The 18,942-nt window shown below is 38.6% G+C and overlaps 1 pseudogene; it reads right to left on the reverse strand.

The window, feature by feature from the left end:
• Positions 1 to 1,134: 1,134 nt before the first annotated feature.
• LOC128650569 (uncharacterized) lies at positions 1,135 to 1,287 on the reverse strand (annotated as a pseudogene).
• Positions 1,288 to 18,942: the final 17,655 nt, after the last annotated feature.

Here is an 18,942-nt window from a genome sequence, read left to right on the forward strand (position 1 = left end):
GTCTAATGGATCAGTTGGGATTGGATGAGTCTTCCCTGAGCTTATATGTATTTATTTTCTTTCATCTTTTTTTTATTTTTACATTTTTTATTGAGGTTTCAAAAAAGGTTAACAAGCAAATAAAAGAAATTTAATTGTGATTGCATGAGCAGAATAATCTCTTGTCAAGGGTACAAAGTGTGTAAAATAAAAACAAAATGTATGCTTACCTGATAAATTCTTTTCTTTCCTGACATGGAGAGTCCACAAATCCATTCAATTACTAGTGGGAATTCAACTTCTGGCCACCAGGTGGAGGCAAAGAACACCCCAGCAAAGCTTTAAGTATCCTCCCCCTTCCCACAATCCCCAGTCACTAAGCCGAAGAAACATGGAAAGAGAAGAGGACCCAAAGGGTATAGAGGTGCCTGAAGTTTAGAAAAATTACAAAAGCCGTCGTAAAAAATATGGGTGGGTCTTGGACTCTCCATGCCAGGAAAGAAAATAATTTATCAGGTAAGCATACATTTTGTTTTCTTTCCAATGGCATGGAGAGTCCACCAATCCATTTAATTACTAGTGGGAACCAATACCCAAGCTAGAGGACACAGAATGGAAGGGAGGGAGAAACAAGACAGGCGGACCTAAACAGAAGGCACAACCGCTTGAAGAACTTTCCTACCCAAGGAAACCTCTGATGAAGCCAAACACATTGAGATAAATAAAATCTGGAAGGGGACACCCAGATCTGAACTGGATCAGAGGCTCAAAAGTAGCAGAGTGGATCCCTGAAATCTGCTTTTAGTAATGATGAAAAAAGAATCCAGTAGAGTCTCACGGTAGATAAAGATAAAAAGTAAACACTTTATTGAGCAAATCTTTAAAACAGCAGGAGTCGGAAGGTAAAATCCTAGGCCATTCAAAACGTTTGACCGGTTTCAGTCTCTGGGACTGTAATCATAGACATAACAGGGACTGTTGATATAAACCACCTGAAGAGATGCAGCCCAATTGACATCTGATAAATTGGACTAAACTCTGATGGGCTATCAAGCATAGAAGAGTGCTCTCACACTAAAATATTTATAATGAGAACAGACTCCTTCTGAGTCCGGATACCTTGATCTCTAAAGGAAGACAACTGTTCCCCATCGTCAGGGGAAAGCGCGCACGCAGTCCCTCACTCCCATAAATTGTACGGTCAAGTTTCCCACATGTGGGAAAATCACAGAGGTCAGTGTGCTCGGAGTGTAATGAACCAGCCTCGCCCTGAAAGAGCCACCTATTGATCATGGCTAAGGTAAGTATGTCGGAAACTGCAGACACAACCTCCCAGAATGGTCTCAAGCAGCATGCGTCTTTGGACCGATGAGTTGGAGAGAGTCACAGAGACAGAGGGTCTCTTATCAGGAGGACTAAGACCATCCTCTGAGGCAAGACCAAGAGATTTAAGGGACATCCAGTGCCAGCAGCTGGATACGAACCAACAACGTTGCAAAGCCACCCACTATGCTACATTGGCCTGCTTTCTCCGCTCCATTGTCTGAGCATGCATAACTGATAAGCTCTCAGATGAGATCATCTTGCAAACACATTTTAAAGTGCAAGAAGCTATAGCTAGATGCTTGTTAGAAATCTAAGCTAACCCTCAGTCTATCACGCAGGCGACAAGTGCAGTAAGATGACTGAAGCACAGGCAGGCACAGCAGAACTCTTAATCCTTGTGATACCAGGCCTAAAGGATTATCAATATGTATCCTGTCAGGAAAAAATTCCATCACAAACTAAAGAATACTGGAGAGACTATACCAGGTATAAACAAAAAATCCCCAGAGGTATAAATGAAAATAACAGAGTCAATTAGTAGAGAAAGCAAAATCTACTATATACAACTTGTCTAAGAAACCACCCATATAAGAGAGAGATTGGATTATCGTAAAGCAGCAACAACCCAAAAAACAACCAACAAAAAAACAGCTGAAAATCTCATAATAAGAAGAGATTCAGAAAGTGCACTGATGCCCATTAAGCTTGAAATAATGCATATAGATGTTATTTGGAGATCCCATTCGGTCTCCCACCCGTGTACTGACCAGGCCTAGCACTGCTTAACTTCCGAAATCAGAAGGGATTGGGTACCTTCTATAGCCCCTGGTATTCCCATGCAGTCCCCCATCTAAGTACTAATTAGGCCCAACCCTTCTTAGCTTTCAAGATCAGACAAGATTGGGCACATTCAGGTTGAAGTGGCCGTAGGCCTATGAGCTGAAAAACTCACTAAAAGGAATAATCAGCCAAATATATATAATACAGAGAATGAGACATGTCCTCTCTCTGAGAGATTAACCATAGTGTGTAAGACATAAACAGAAAATCTACTCACTATAAAAAAGAGTATATGATTGCTTCTTTATACATAAAATATATAAGGCAAAAATAATCCTATTAGTGTCCAAAGAAACACTAAAATAAATAAGAATTCTACATAATAAAATAGATGTTGAATTCATAAACAGAAAACATACTCACTTTGAGAGATATTATAATATTATTCCTATATACATAAGACATAAGGAGAAAGTAATCATATTAGTGTCCTATACACTAAAATAATTACGAAATTTACGTATTACAAAAGAAACTGCCATAGACAGAGCTGAACATCTACTCACTACGAGATAGATATATATTTTATGTATATGGTTGAAATATTTCTAAGTATGAAAACTGTTGGCGCTCTACAAATAACCAATAATAATAATAATGTGATAAACACTAAGAAAAAATGCATAAGTAAAAACTCCTCACGATGACAGAGATTGAGTTTTGCAGCACTATACGTAAAATATTTGGAATAGGATTAATCATATTAGAATCCTAATCACAAGATAAATATGTACAGTATCTACACAATACATATTCAAGCTGCCAAAGTCAGATTGAGATCATACCCATAAAATAAATTACTATCATCACTAAGATATTAAATTACTATAAAGAAGAATGAAAAAAATCAGTCTCTTGAAATAGTAAACACGCCACTCTCACACAAAAAAGTTTAAATACTTACTGTCAAAATTGGAAACCTCTATCAAGGTGTATTCAAATTAATTGCCACAAGATGGCAGCAAACGCCAGAGAATTTCAGAGAGAAAATAATTTGCGATCTGATTTCTTATAAAATCAATAAAGATTAGTGGCAAATACAGGTATACCCCGCTCATACAGCGGGTTAGGGACCGGAGCCCCGCTGTAAAGTGAAAACCGTCTTAAAGTGAAACAAGGCAATTTTAGCTTTCTTTTCAGTGTTTAAAATCTTGAAAACATGTTTGAACTAACATATATTAGGGGTGCAATAGGGCTACGTTTAGTTTAACACTAGCACAGCTCAGTATTCAATTAGTATTCAATAAATACTGTACCTGTAAAATAGTGACAATTACTGTAGTAAAATTTGCCAGACTATAGCACTGAGACACAGATTGCACTGTAATGATGTAAACAGAGTGAACTAAGCATAACAAAATGGTGCCATTCACTTTTCTCGCAATCTCATGATGATTACAGCACTGTTTCAAAATCCTTGGAGGTTGAACTTCAGCCCCACAAAGCGCTGTATTAGCAAATCGCTGTAAAGTGAAGCTATGTAAAGTGAGGTATACCTGTATAGGTAAAACCTGTAGTGGAAATAGCGTGTTCATGAAAGTAAGCACTGAAAACAGCTCTTCCCCGCACACCTCAGTCTTTTACTCTAAAACGTTCTGAGATAGAAAAGTAATCACTGTGTTTAAAGAGGTACATCGCACTCTGAAAACGGTACAAAATAACTAGTCAGTACTGGTACCGCCGGTCTCAATGGTAGAGGAGTTAACCGTTGACTATGAGGAGAGAAGATTACATGATTTTTATTGAGCTTGCAATGCGCTAGACTCGAAGTCGGCAGCGCCATAATATGAATATCTACCGCTCCCTGAAAGCCTTACCTAAGATTGCATTGGAGCAGAATTCGCGCCAAAAAAGATCCTGCAGCAGGAAAATTAATCCCGCCGTCGCCGGATCGCTCATTCACATCGATTAAAAACATAATAAAATATATACTCTTCCGGATTCTACCCCAGACCTCTGGGGATCCAATCCATGCACTAACCACCTATCAATAAAATAAATATAAAAATAGGAGTAGCCTAGGAGTAATCCACTCCTCTATGGATCTGACCATAAAACCTACACAGATAAAACTAAGCTTTCTTAAGCTCAAAATGAAGAGAGCTACTCTCCATATCGGGAGCTGCATGTAGTCTCCAATGCAAGCTGTGCCTAGGAAAACTGTGGTTAGCGCTGTATAACGTAAATAATAAGTCTGGCGATCCCTGTCTTGTCATCATGTATTCACACAAGTATGACACACACTCCTTGGCTCCTTGGCTTAATATCCAGCAGCACAAAATCCTTTCAACAGTAAAAATATGGTTGCTGGGATAGGAGTTTAACGGGATATCCACCTACCATAAGCCTGGGTCCTTATCTATTATAACTGACCCAATATAAGGCTGTAAAGGCAGCATTATCTTATTAGTGTCCTCACTGGATAGTCCAGGAAGCTGCTCAGCCACAAGATATCCCAAGCTAGTGGATATACAAACTAAATACAAACCCTTCCTGAGGGTAGCAGGTCCTACTATCTCCCTGATATCCCATACTTCTTGTCCCAAGAAATAAATATAAAATTACTTTCTCTCCAGGGTCTTCTGCTGTGAAGCAGTCACAGCAGCTCCAGGTCTGTTAACAAAGAAGAAAAAAGAGAGGCGCCAACCATAAAACAGTATTGTAGGAGCAATATACCGGTGGCTCACAACAACTCCCCCCGTGCTGGATATACTCACAAGCGATGCGGCACTCGTACGGTGCCTAGAACAGCAGGTCGGGACTGTTAGGAGTCGCCCGACAGACACACCCAGGAGCCGGTACACGTGATCTCCAGAACTCCAATCACAGGCGAATGGTCCTATAGAGCTCCGATTACCCGTATGTCACTAAAGGTGATAGTGACTGGTGTCGGGAGTATAAGACGCAATTCAGTACTGTAAAGCAAAACCACCTCCCCTGTGACCAAGCTCTGATTGTCTTTTAATCAGAGGGTTTATTTTTATTTTACAGGCAACTTTGTATTTATTTTAGCTAGGTACAATAGTTATTAAATAGTTATTAACTATTTAATAACTTCCTAGATAAAATAAAGACAAATTTACCTGTAAAAAAAAAAAAATTACACCTAACACTACACTATAATTAAATAAATTCCCTAAACTAAATACAATTAATTACAATTTAAAAAAATTATCTAAAGTACGAAACCCCCCCCCCCACTAAATTACAGAAAATAATAAAATAATTACATGATTTTTAAACTAATTACACCTACTCTAATCCCCCTAACAAAATAAAAAAGCCCCCCAAAATAAAAAAAAAGCCCTACCCGACACTAAATTACAAATAGCCCTTAAAAGGGCCTTTTGCAGGGAATTGCCCCAAAGTAATCAGCTCTTTTACCTGTAAAAAAAAATTATTATTATTATACTTTATTTATTAAGCGCCAACATATTCCACAGCGCTGTCCATGGATACAATTCATTTAGATAAAACAATACAAGACTTGTAAGATACAGGACAAAATTTACAAACACATACAGGAGGGATTGAGTGCCCTATTCCCGTGGGAACTTACCCCCCCCCAATATTAAATCCCACCACCCACACAACTAACCCTACTCTAAAACCCACCCAATCCCCCCTTAAAAAAAACACTAACCCCTTGAATATCACCCTACCGTGAGACGTCTTCACCCAACCGGGCAGAAGTGGTCCTCCAGACGGGCAGAAGTCTCCATCCAGACGGCATCTTCTATCTAAAATATAATTTTAGTATAATAGTTAGGGTAGGTTAATTAATAGTTTAATATAGTTTAATGTAATTGTAGGATAATAGTTAGGGTAGGGTAATTAATAGTTTAATATAGTTTATTTTAATTCTAAAGGTAAGTTTAAATTTATTATAAGATAGGGATGAGTTAATATTTATTGTAAAGTTAACGGATTGTTAGGTTTAGGGGTTAATATCTTAATTTAGTTTATGGCGATGTGGGGGGCTGGCAGATTAGGGGTTAATAGGTTTAGTAAGTTGTAGTGATGTGGGAGGCCAAGGGTTTAGGGGTTAACACATTTATTTAGTTGCGGTGGGCTTCGGGAGCGGCGGGATAGGGGTTAATACATTTATTTAGTTGCGGTGGGCTCCGGGAGCGGCAGGATAGGGGTTAATAACATTATGTAGGTGGCGGTGATGTTGGGGCGGCAGATTAGGGGTGTTTAGACTCGGGGGAACATGTTAGGGTGTTAGGTGTAAACGTAATTTGTTTTTTAGCATAGAAATCAATGGGATATCGGGCAGCAGCGAACATAAGCTTTCGCTGCTTTCAGACTCCCATTGATTCCTATGGCATCCACAGCCAGGGTGGCGGATTGAAAACCAGGTACGCTAGGCCGGAATAGTGGCGAGCGTACCTGTTAGAAGTTTGATAAATGGCAAAAGTTGTCAGATAGTGCCGAATTTGTATTCGGAACATCTGTAATGACGTAAGCATCGATCTGTGTCAGATTGAGACCAGCGGATCGTATGTTTCATCACAAATTTCAACCTTTGCTGGTCTGTAGGCTTTGATAAATGGATTGAATCAGGCTTGCCACAATTACGCTGCAGAATTCCAGCGTATTTGTGGTTGACGGCTTGATAAATATCCCTCTATGCCTTCAAACAAATAACTCAAGATGTTTGACTTATTTCATTGTATTATAACCCCTGATTAAGTCTTTAATATTTCACTTTTGATTACTATCTTTTTAATAAATATAATGGGTAGATATGTGATTCTAGAAGGGTAATATAACCTACTTGTCAGTATGAAACATATTATTTCATAAAAAATAATGTCTAAAACATAAAAACATAAATATTGGCAAGAATCAACTTTATTATATGCCATTTTTTTTTCTGCAAGCTGACTATTATAACATGCTTGGATATCGTAAGAAAGTGCGGACTGAAAGAAACCAAGTCACCTATGCAGCCTATCGAAAGATATGCTTGGAAGAAGAGGGTGTGTCAGGCGAACCAATGAAATTAAGATCACTGCTATTTAAAGGAAGTCACAATCTACACACAACATCTTGATTAAGCCAGAGCACCTGGTGAAACGCGTTGATGATAGTGTGTAGTTTTCTATTCCTGAGGATAAAGACGGAAGCTTCAGGGTGCATAAGGAAGAAAAATTCCCTGCCCGTATTCGGAAGAGTCTTCACTCAGGAGATATATAGTGAAAATTGATACCTGCGTACAAGTAGTACTAATGTGCAGGACTCATTTGATTTCAGCAATTACCAACTAACTTGCGCAAGTTACAAAGAAACAGATCCGCCGAAAGTGTGACATCATCACTACACAACAATACCGCTGATGGGTGTGTGGATGTCTAAGGAACCTGGAAGACGCTGCAGTTGGTAAAGTAACCTGCCAGGCAGACTCTTTTCTCCATAGGTATTCACAGAAACCACTGAGAAGTTATTGTGATGGTTATCTTGGAATCTGACAATTACAGAGACCACATGAAAGCGTGACTTACATGGTAAGAGAACCGGTCTGACACCGCTTGATATACTAAAACGATACATCTAAAAGGCTAAAGACCTATTTTTATTGAAACTGTTTTTTATTGAAGAAATATTTTAGGATATCACAATAATATAAAGCTACATAGCACATCATCAAATTAAGCATAAGAACTGACCCCTTCAAAATATAGGTACAAGTTAAGGTTTTGAATAAGAGACATTGTACTTATACCAATTTAATACTTTCTTAAGATTTGGATACTAAGCAATACACATTGAAGAGAGACATTGCTACAATTGAAATTAACATAATTTGGATTACAAATAAGCTCAAAGTAGCAATTTCTAGATAAGATTGTATACAGGAGAAATATCAGGCTTTTAATACATTTATTTGTGCGATTTTTGACAACGTTTTTTCCGACATTTCCGACACTGATTTATTTTATTAACCTTTTAAAGGGAATTTATTATAAATTGAATTTTCATAAGGCATAATAAATTGGTCAATATATTTTATATTATCTGCATTTGTGATCCTCTTTTCTACATTTATAAAAATATAAGTAAATTCTCTATAGGATTACATATCCGCTTAAACATCAGAAGTTTTATGTTCCCAATAACATTTAGGTAAAATTCACCTCCAGGGTGATTTTTAACTTTTAGTGCTTTTTTAGCGCCTCCACTTCACCCAAATCCTTGTAAATGCTTTTATTATACTATCTAGGAAGAAAATAGTCTGAAGAAGAGGCATAAGAGTTATTAAATCTAGCGCCTTAATACTTACACATTCTACTGTAGAGGCCCCCATGAGCCTCTACTCAAATAAAAGCACATTTATTCACGCCAGGTGAACACTGTTACCACAGTGATAACCTAGCTATTAAAAAATCTATAGGGGCTTTATTATAAAGAGGGGCATTTTGGCCTAGAGACAGCCGAATTAAAAATGTATATTTTTAATTTAATTTTTATATAACTTGTATAAGTTTTATAAAATTGTGCTCATATGAAAGAACAGCCAATTGCCTTTCATACGGTGGATCTTGGGGGTATCTAGGCTTAAAGGAGCTGAGATCAAAGGGGTTTGAATACTTACCCCAACCAGCTTTCTGTAGCAGCCTGGATTAAACAACAAATATATATAACATAATTTATGCTGATAAATGAATTTCTTTCATGGTGGTTAGAGTCCACAATCCATTACTCTTAGGAATTACTCTTCTCTACCATTAGGAGGAGGGAAAGATTCACAAACCCCAAAAGCTCTAAAAAAACCCTCCCACCTCACACACACCTTAGTCTAACGTATAGCCAAGCAAAGTGAGGTAAGAAAAAGGAATAAGAGCCATAAAAGTAGCAGGGGAAAACTATGTGCTAAAGAAAAAACTAACCCAAAAAAACCCCATAAGGGTGTGGGGTCTCATGGAATCTCACCACCATGAAAGAAATGAATTATGTTTTCTTTCATACAGGTGGTGAGCGTCCAAGTGGTGAGAGTCCACAATCCTTTACTCTTAGGAACTAAAACCCAAGCTATGGAGTCCACGAGTAATAACATAAAGGGAGACATTTAAAAACATATTTTTTTCACTGAAAAATGAAGTCCAAAACCCTAATATTTTTATTTTTTAATTTTTTTAAATTCACTTAAAATAAATCAAACAGGAAAAAATATTAAACTATCAAATTGAGAACTGTCTACCAGAGGCTGCTTCAGAAGAAGCAAAAACATCAAAATGGTAGAATTTAGTAAAAGTATGGAAAGAAAACCAAATAGCTGCCTTGCAAAATCTGATCAACTGAAGCTTAATTCTTGAAAGCCCAAGAAGTGACAACTGACCTAGCAGAATGAGCAGTATTCCACTACCTACAAGTAAGCTTTGTGAATCAAAAGTTTCAACCAAGAGGCCAAAGTCCTTAGTAGCATCAATGTAATATTTCAATGCCCTAACAACATCCAAAGAATGCACAGATCTTTCATAAGCATTCTTAGGATTGGGACTCAAAGAAGGATCAACAATCTATATGCTCATTTTCATTTTGATGTCCGTAAAAAAAATAAAGTTCAAGGAGGGCAACTGGACATCTGAACCATATCGGCATACCAAATCCTGCGAGGCCACGCTGCAGCAATCAGGATTACAGATGACTTCTCTAGCCGTATCTTGGAAATTACTCTGGAAAAAAGAACCAGAGGCAGAAACAGATAAAGAGACTGAAAAGACCAAGGAACTACTATAGCATCCACTAACTGCCTGAGGATCCCTGGACCTCGCAAAGTACCTGGGAAGTTTGTTGTTCAAAAAAGAGGCCATCAGATCTATCTCTGTTGTTTTCACTCCTGGAATTTGAATTGCAGAGACTAGACAGGAATTGGTTTCTGCCCATGAGAGAATCCGAGACACTGTGAGTTCCCCCCTGATTATTGACATAAGCTACTGCTGTGACTTTTTCTTTCTGGAAATGGAGATGATAGTCCCTCTTATACAGAGGCCAAGCTTGAATGGCCCTGAAAATTGCATCGAGTTCTAGAACATTGAATAGTAACCTCGCCTCCCTGTGTTGTTAGAGACCCCCAAACAGCTCCCCAACCTGAGAGATTTGCATTTGTACTGTCCAGTTATAATGAGCAAAAGAAGCCCCCTGAATAATAAACTAATGATCCTGCCACCAAGTTAGAGACTGACTCTTTGGAAAATTGATCCTCCAACCATGCTGTTGAAGAAACAGCAAGAGTCAGGTGGTGAGAGATTCTGCTAAAGGAAAAGAGGGAGCTTGAACCAAGATGTTGTCCGGAAACACTGCAATACCCTGAGACCTGATCATAAACAAAAGGGCACCCAGAACCTTTGTGAATATTCTTGGAGCTGTAGCCAGACCAAATGGTAGAGCAAACTGAAAATGCCTGTCCAGAAAGGCAAAACTCAGAAACTGGAAATGATCTATGGAACATGAAGGTAAGCATCCTTTAAAAATATTGTGGACATAAACTGACCTTGCTGAAAAAAAGGCAGAATGGTCCGAATAGTTTCCATTCTGAAAGATGTAATCCTTACAAACCTATTCAGAGCTTTGAGATCTAGAACTGCTCTGAAAGTACCTTCCTTCTTTTAAACAATGAAGAGATTTGAATAAAATCCCACCCCCTGTTCCTGCAAAGGAACTGGAGTAATCTTTCCCATGTCTTCCAGAACTGAGACAGACTGAAGAAAAGCTTGAGCATTTACAGGATTCCTTGGAACATTGGACATAAAAAAATATTCCTCTGGAAGGCATTGTTCTGAATCCTATTCGATATTCCTGAGAAATAATATTCTGAACCCAGGGGTCTGGAACAGACTGAAGCCATGTCTCCTGAAAGAGGCTTATGGGGATATCTATCAAACCGTCAACTGTGTTGCATTTGCCAGCATCAATACGCTCGCCTAACATCGCCAAACATAGCGGCTGCGGATCTCAATACGATCTCCATATTTATAAATAAAGCCGTCAAAAACATGCGCACCAAGTACGGGGCGATGAGCATCAGACTGTTGTTAACTAAAAGTCATCGATGATGCTGCTATTCATATTTTTCTCAAATTTATTTATACCATTTCACTAAACGCCGCCACTATACTAAAAGGTTTAACCCCTATCCCGCCGCTCCCCGATCCCGCTGCAACCTAAATAAACTTATTAACCCCTATCCCGCCACTCCCTGACCCCGCCGCAACCTAAATAAACTTATTAACCCCTATCCCGCCGCTCCCCGACCCCATCGCAACCTAAATACACTTATTAACCCCTATCCCACCGCTCCCAGACCCCGCCACAACCTAAATAAACTCATTAACCCCATCCCGCCACTCCCCGACCCTGCCGCAACCTAAATAAACTTATTAACCCCTATCCCGCCGCTTCCCGACCCATCCTAAATAAACTTATTAACCCCTAAACCGTCAGCCCCACACATCGAAAAAAAAAATTAAATTAAGCTATTAACCCTTAAACCTAACAACCTCTTAACTTTAAATTAAAATTACAACATCCCTATCTTCAAATAAATTAAAACTTACCTGTTGAAATTAAAAGAAACTAATTGTAAACTATTAATTAACCTACCCTAACTATTATACTACAATTACATTAAACTACCAATTTAATTAAATAAATTACATATTAAAAAACCTAACCCTACTAAAATTATTTAAATCTACAATTAAACATTATTATAAAGTCCTAAAGTACACTACCTACACTTATTAACCCCTAATCTGCCACCCCCAACAACGTCGCCACTATAATAAACATATTAAACCCTAAACTGCCGTACTCCTGCATCGCAAACACTAGTTATATTTAATTCCGATTGGCTAATAGAATTCTATCAGCCAATCAGAATTAAAGGTGAAAAAATCCTATTGGCTGATGCAATCAGCCAATAGGATTAAGCTCGCATTCTATTGGCTGTTCCGATCAGCCAATAGAATGCGAGCTCAATCCTATTGGCTGATTGGATCAGCCAATAGGATTGAAGCTCAATCCTATTGACTGATTGCATCAGCCAATAGGATTTTTTCACCTTTAATTCCGATTGGCTGATAGAATTCTATCAGCCAATCGGAATTCAAGGGATACCATCTTGGATGACGTCACTTAAAGGAACCTTCTTTCTGCAAGAAGACTTCGATTGAAGAGGATGCTCCGCGCCGGATGTCTTGAAGATGGAGCCGCTCCGCGCCGGATGGATGAAGACAGAAGATGCCGTCTGGATGAAGACTTCTGCGGGCTTGGATGAAGACTTCGGCCGCTTGGATGAATAGCTTCGTTGAGGACTTCTGTCACTTCGCTGAGGATGGATGTCGGGTCTTCAAAAACTGCAAGTGGATCTTCGGGGGTTAATGTTAGGCTTTTTTAAGGGTTTATTGGGTGGGTTTTATTTTTAGATTAGGGGTTTGGGCACTTGAAAAAGAGCTAAATGCCCTTTTAAGGGCAATACCCATCCAAATGCCCTTTTCAGGGCAATGGGGAGCTTAGGTTTTTTTTAGTTAGGATTTTATTTGGGGGTTGGTTGTGTGGGTGGTGGGTTTTACTGTTGGGGGGTTGTTTGTATTTTTTTTTACAGGTAAAAGAGCCGATTTCTTTGGGACAATGCCCTGCAAAAGGCCCTTTTAATGGCTATTGGTAGTTTAGTTTAGGCTAGGTTTTTTTTTATTTTAGGTGGGCTTTTTTTATTTTGATCGGGCTATTAGATTAGGTGTTAGTTTAAATAACTGATAATTTCTTTTTTTATTTTGTGTTTGTTTTTATTTGTAATTTAGGTAATTGATTTATTTGTAGTGTAAGGTTAAGTGTTAGTGTAAGATAGGTTAGGTTTTATTTTACAGGTAAATGTGTATTTATTTTAGCTAGGTAGTTAGTAAATAGTTGATAACTATTTAATAACTATTCTACCTAGTTAAAATAAATAAAAACTTCCCTGCGAAATAAATATAAGACCTAAGATAGCTACAATGTAACTATTAGTTATATTGTAGCTAGTTTAGGGTTTATTTTATAGGTAAGTATTTAGTTTTAAATAGGAATTATTTATGTAATTATAGTAAGTTTTATTTAGATTTATTTTAATTATATTTAAGTTAGAGGGTGTCAGGGTTAGGGTTAGACTTAGGTTTAGGGGTTAATAAATTTAGCACAGTGGCGGCGATGTTGGGGGCGGCAGATTAGGGGTTAATAACTATAATGTAGGTTGCGGCGATGTTAGGGACAGCAGATTAGGGGTCAATAATATTTAACTAGTGTTTGCGAGGTGGGAGTGCGGCGGTTTAGGGGTTAATATGTTTATTATAGTGGCGGCGATGTCTGGAGCGACAAATAGGGGTTAATAATTTTATTTTAGTGTTTGCGATGCGGGAGGGCCTCGGTTTAGGGGTTAATAGGTAGTTTGTGGGTGTTAGTGTACTTTTCAGCACTTTAGTTATGAGTTCTATGTTACAGCTTTGTAGCGTAAAACTCATAACTACTGACTTTCAGTTTAGGGTATCGATCTTGGCGGTATTGGCTGTACTGCTCACTTTTTGGCCTCCCAGGCAGACATATAATACCGGCGCTATGGAAGTCCCATTGAAAAAGGACTTTTTGAAAGCTGCGGTAGTTACGTTGCGTTACGGCCAAAAAAGTGTGCGGTACAGCTAAACCTGCAAGACTCATAATATCAGCGGTAGTGAAGAAGAGCCATAACACTGCTTTTTTTCACTCATACCGCAAAACTCGTAATCTAGCCGTAAGTTACCAAAAAAAACAAACACTAAATTATGAAAAATAACAAACCAAATTATCAAAAATATTTTTTTACACCTAATCTAGCCCTATCAAAATAATAAAGCCCCCCAAAATAAAAAAAAAACCCTAGCCTACAATAAACTACCAATGGCCCTTAAAAGGGCCTTTTGTGGGGCATTGCCCCAAAGATATCAGCTCTTTTACCTGTAAAAAAAATACAAACACCCCCCCAACAGTAAAACTCACCACCCACACAACCAACCCCCCCAAATAAAATAACTATCTAAAAAACCTAAGCTACCCATTGCCCTGAAAAGGGCATTTGTATGGGCATTGCCCTTAAAAGGGCATTTAGCTCTTTTACTGCCCAGACCCTAATCTAAAATAACACGCCGACACTTTGATAGATAGGCTTCTTAATCTCCCCCCTACCAGAACGTTTGGTAGTAGGGATAACTTTCTTACCCTGCTTTTGACTTCTCCAGACTAAACCAGATAAACCTTGCTTTTGAGCAGATGAGCCAGCTTTTTGTTCCTTATTCTGAAGAAAGGAACAAAAACAATTAGAAGCTTTGGATTTTCGTCTAGACTTTCTGTCTTGAGGAAGAAAAGGCCCTTTATCTACAGTAACAGTAGATACAATAGAATCTAAATCAGAACCAAATAACTTCTTTCTGAAAGGAAAGAGATAATAATCTAGATTTAGACACCATATCAGCAGACCAGGATTTAAGCCACAAGGCTCTCCTGGTAAGGACTGCCAAATACATGCTTTTGACATTAAAGTGAAGGTAAACTTACCATGTTTGCGATCCACAGTAATATTGTTCTCCAAAAATCAATATAAGTTTCATTCATCATTTTTTATAAGTTTCACTCTAAACAAAGTTATAGCCGTAATCCATATATACAATATTCATCACCTAAATCAGCCTGTATTTTTTATTTTTTTTTCTCCCTAGGTCACGTTTTTTAAATAACCTATTGAAATCCTGGCAGTTATCAATGATGAAAATGGTGTCTGGAGCGCGCTCCCGTTTAGCGCATGCGCATTGGATAGCTTACCCAAGAAACAGCATCTGCTGTCACGGACAGCTCAAACGAATAAAAATCCGCTCTCGTTCACAAAAAACATAGTACTCAATGAACAAATTATTGTTATTCATTGCGTACTATGTTTCTAGCGCATTGGAGACACTGGTATTGCCGTGACGCGCATGTGCGGTAGACTGACAAACTGCCGATTCGCGCATGCGCATTAAACAGTATCTTTGTGACCGCACATTAGAGATACGTATAGAGCGGGTGGGACCGCTCTATACGTCACACAACAGTAAAATGGGAAGTAAAGGATGGGAGGAGTTTGCCCTATAACGGTAGGAACAAACATAATGAATAAAACTCTAACCGCTAGATTTGGAGTTTTGTCGGTAACAACCCGAAAAACTAACGCCGGCTTTTTTCTGGCCGCACCATAAAAATAACTCTGGTATTGAGAGTCCACATAAAGGCTGCGTTAGGCTCCAAAAAAGGAGCGTAGAGCATTTTTAACGCAGCTTCAACTCTCAATACCAGCGGTGCTTACGGACGCGGCCAGCCTCAAAAACGTGGTCGTGCACGATTCCCCCATAGGAAACAATGGGGCTGTTTGAGCTGAAAAAAAACTTAACACCTGCAAAAAAGCCGCGTTCAGCTCTTAACGCAGCCCCATTGTTTGCTATGGGGAAACACTTCCTACGTCTGCACCTAACACTCTAACATGTACCCCGAGTCTAAACACCCCTAACCTTACACTTATTAACCCCTAATCTGCCGCCCCCGCTATCGCTGACCCCTGCATATTATTATTAACCCCTAATCTGCCGCTCCGTAAACCGCGGCTACTTACATAATCCCTATGTACCCCTAATCTGCTGCCCTAACATCGCCGACCCCTATATTATATTTATTAACCCCTAATCTGCCCCCCACAACGTCGCCTCCACCTGCCTACACTTATTAACCCCTAATCTGCCGACCGGAGCTCACCGCTATTCTAATAAATGTATTAACCCCTAAAGCTAAGTCTAACCCTAACACTAACACCCCCCTAAATTAAATATAATTTACATCTAACGAAATTAATTAACTCTTATTAAATAAATTATTCCTATTTAAAGCTAAATACTTACCTGTAAAATAAATCCTAATATAGCTACAATATAAATTATAATTATATTGTAGCTATCTTAGGATTAATATTTATTTTACAGGCAACTTTGTAATTATTTTAACCAGGTACAATAGCTATTAAATAGTTAAGAACTATTTAATAGCTAAAATAGTTAAAATAATTACAAAATTACCTGTAAAATAAATACTAACCTAAGTTACATTTAAACCTAACACTACACTATCAATAAATTAATTAAATAAACTACCTACAATTACCTACAATTAACCTAACACTACACTATCAATAAATTAATTAAATACAATTCCTACAAATAAATACAATTAAATAAACTAGCTAAAGTACAAAAAATAAAAAAGAACTAAGTTACAAAAAATAAAAAATATTTACAAACATAAGAAAAATATCACAACAATTTTAAACTAATTACACCTACTCTAAGCCCCCTAATAAAACAACAAAGCCCCCCAAAATAAAAAATGCCCTATCCTATTCTAAATTACTAAAGTTAAAAGCTCTTTTACCTTACCAGCCCTGAACAGGGCCCTTTGCGGGGCATGCCCCAAGAAGTTCAGCTCTTTTGCCTGTAAAAAAAAACATACAATACCCCCCCCAACATTACAACCCACCACCCACATACCCCTAATCTAACCCAAACCCCCCTTAAATAAACCTAACACTAAGCCCCTGAAGATCTTCCTACCTTGTCTTCACCTCACCGGGTATCACCGATCGGTCCTGGCTCCGATATCTTCATCCAACCCAAGCGGGGGCTAGACATCCACTGAAGAAGTCCAGAAGAGGGTCCAAAGTCTTCATCCTATCCGGGAAGAAGAGGCGATCCGGACCGGCAACCATCTTGATCCAAGCGGCATCTTCTATCTTCATCCGATGACGACCGGCTCCATCCTGAAGACCTCCACCGCGGACCCATCTTCTTCCGGCGACGTCCAACTGAAGAATGACGGTTCCTTTAAGGGACGTCATCCAAGATGGCGTCCCTCGAATTCCGATTGGCTGATAGGATTCTATCAGCCAATCGGAATTAAGGTAGGAATATTCTGATTGGCTGATGGAATCAGCCAATCAGAATCAAGTTCAATCCGATTGGCTGATCCAATCAGCCAATCAGATTGAGCTCGCATTCTATTGGCTGTTCCGATCAGCCAATAGAATGCAAGCTCAATCTGATTGGCTAGATAAGCAAGGTCTCCAGCACTTTGTCAAACCAACTTTATTCAGACACAAATAGCGACGTTTCGGTGTCACAGCACCTTATTCATGCTTGATATTAATACAATGGCCATATTGCATCTTTAAATACCCAAATTTTGGCGCCCTCTCAGATTGTTGTGTGGAGAGGGCTCCCACTAGTGGCCAGATACTATACATACACGTACAAAACTTATGTCAGTGAAAGTAAATAGGCAATATATATATTGTAGTTGAATGAAATTTTCATATATAGTATTAGGTAATTTTTTTAGTGAAATTCTATGTATTCTTTAGGACTTAGTAATATATTCAAATTAAATGATTCAATTTGTACATAAGTTTTGTACGTGTACGTGTATGTATAGTATCTGGCCACTAGTGGGAGCCCTCTCCACACAACAATCTGAGAGGGCGCCAAAATTTGGGTATTTAAAGATGCAATATGGCCATTGTATTAATATCAAGCATGAATAAGGTGCTGTGACACCGAAACGTCGCTATTTGTGTCTGAATAAAGTTGGTTTGACAAAGTGCTGGAGACCTTGCTTATCTTTCTTATGTGTCTGGGGCTTGGCAGCGCCCTTGGTCTACCGTGCACACTCCACACTCCCAGGTGCTGTTCCCCTCTCGGATTTTCAATCTGATTGGCTGATTGGATCAGCCAATCGGATTGAACTTGATTCTGATTGGCTGATTCCATCAGCCAATCAGAATATTCCTACCTTAATTCCGATTGGCTGATAGAATCCTATCAGCCAATCGGAATTCGAGGGATGCCATCTTGGATGACGTCCCTTAAAGGAACCGTCATTCTTCAGTTGGACGTCGCCTGAAAAAGATGGGTCCGCGGTGGAGGTCTTCAGGATGGAGCCGGTCGTCATCGGATGAAGATAGAAGATGCCGCTTGGATCAAGATGGTTGCCGGTCCGGATCGCCTCTTCTTCCCGGATAGGATGAAGACTTTGGACCCTCTTCTGGACTTCTTCAGTGGATGTCTAGCCCCCGCTTGGGTTGGATGAAGATATCGGAGCCAGGACCGATCGGTGATACCCGGTGAGGTGAAGACAAGGTAGGAAGATCTTCAGGGGCTTAGTGTTAGGTTTATTTAAGGGGGGGTTGGGTTAGATTAGGGGTATGTGGGTGGTGGGTTGTAATGTTGGGGGGGGGGTATTGTATGTTTTTTTTTACAGGCAAAAGAGCTGAACTTCTTGGGGCATGCCCCGCAAAGGGCCCTGTTCAGGGCTGGTAAGGTAAAAGAGCTTTTAACTTTAGTAATTTAGAATAGGGTAGGGCATTTTTTATTTTGGGGGGCTTTGTTGTTTTATTAGGGGGCTTAGAGTAGGTGTAATTAGTTTAAAATTGTTGTAATATTTTTCTTATGTTTGTAAATATTTTTTTATTTTTTGTAACTTAGTTCTTTTTTATTTTTTGTACTTTAGCTAGTTTATTTAATTGTATTTATTTGTAGGAATTGTATTTAATTAATTTATTGATAGTGTAGTGTTAGGTTAATTGTAGGTAATTGTAGGTAGTTTATTTAATTAATTTATTGATAGTGTAGTGTTAGGTTTAATTGTAACTTAGGTTAGTATTTATTTTACAGGTAATTTTGTAATTATTTTAACTAGGTAGCTATTAAATAG

This window comes from Bombina bombina, chromosome 2 (assembly GCF_027579735.1).
Source record: "Bombina bombina isolate aBomBom1 chromosome 2, aBomBom1.pri, whole genome shotgun sequence".
Lineage (NCBI taxonomy): Eukaryota > Metazoa > Chordata > Amphibia > Anura > Bombinatoridae > Bombina > Bombina bombina.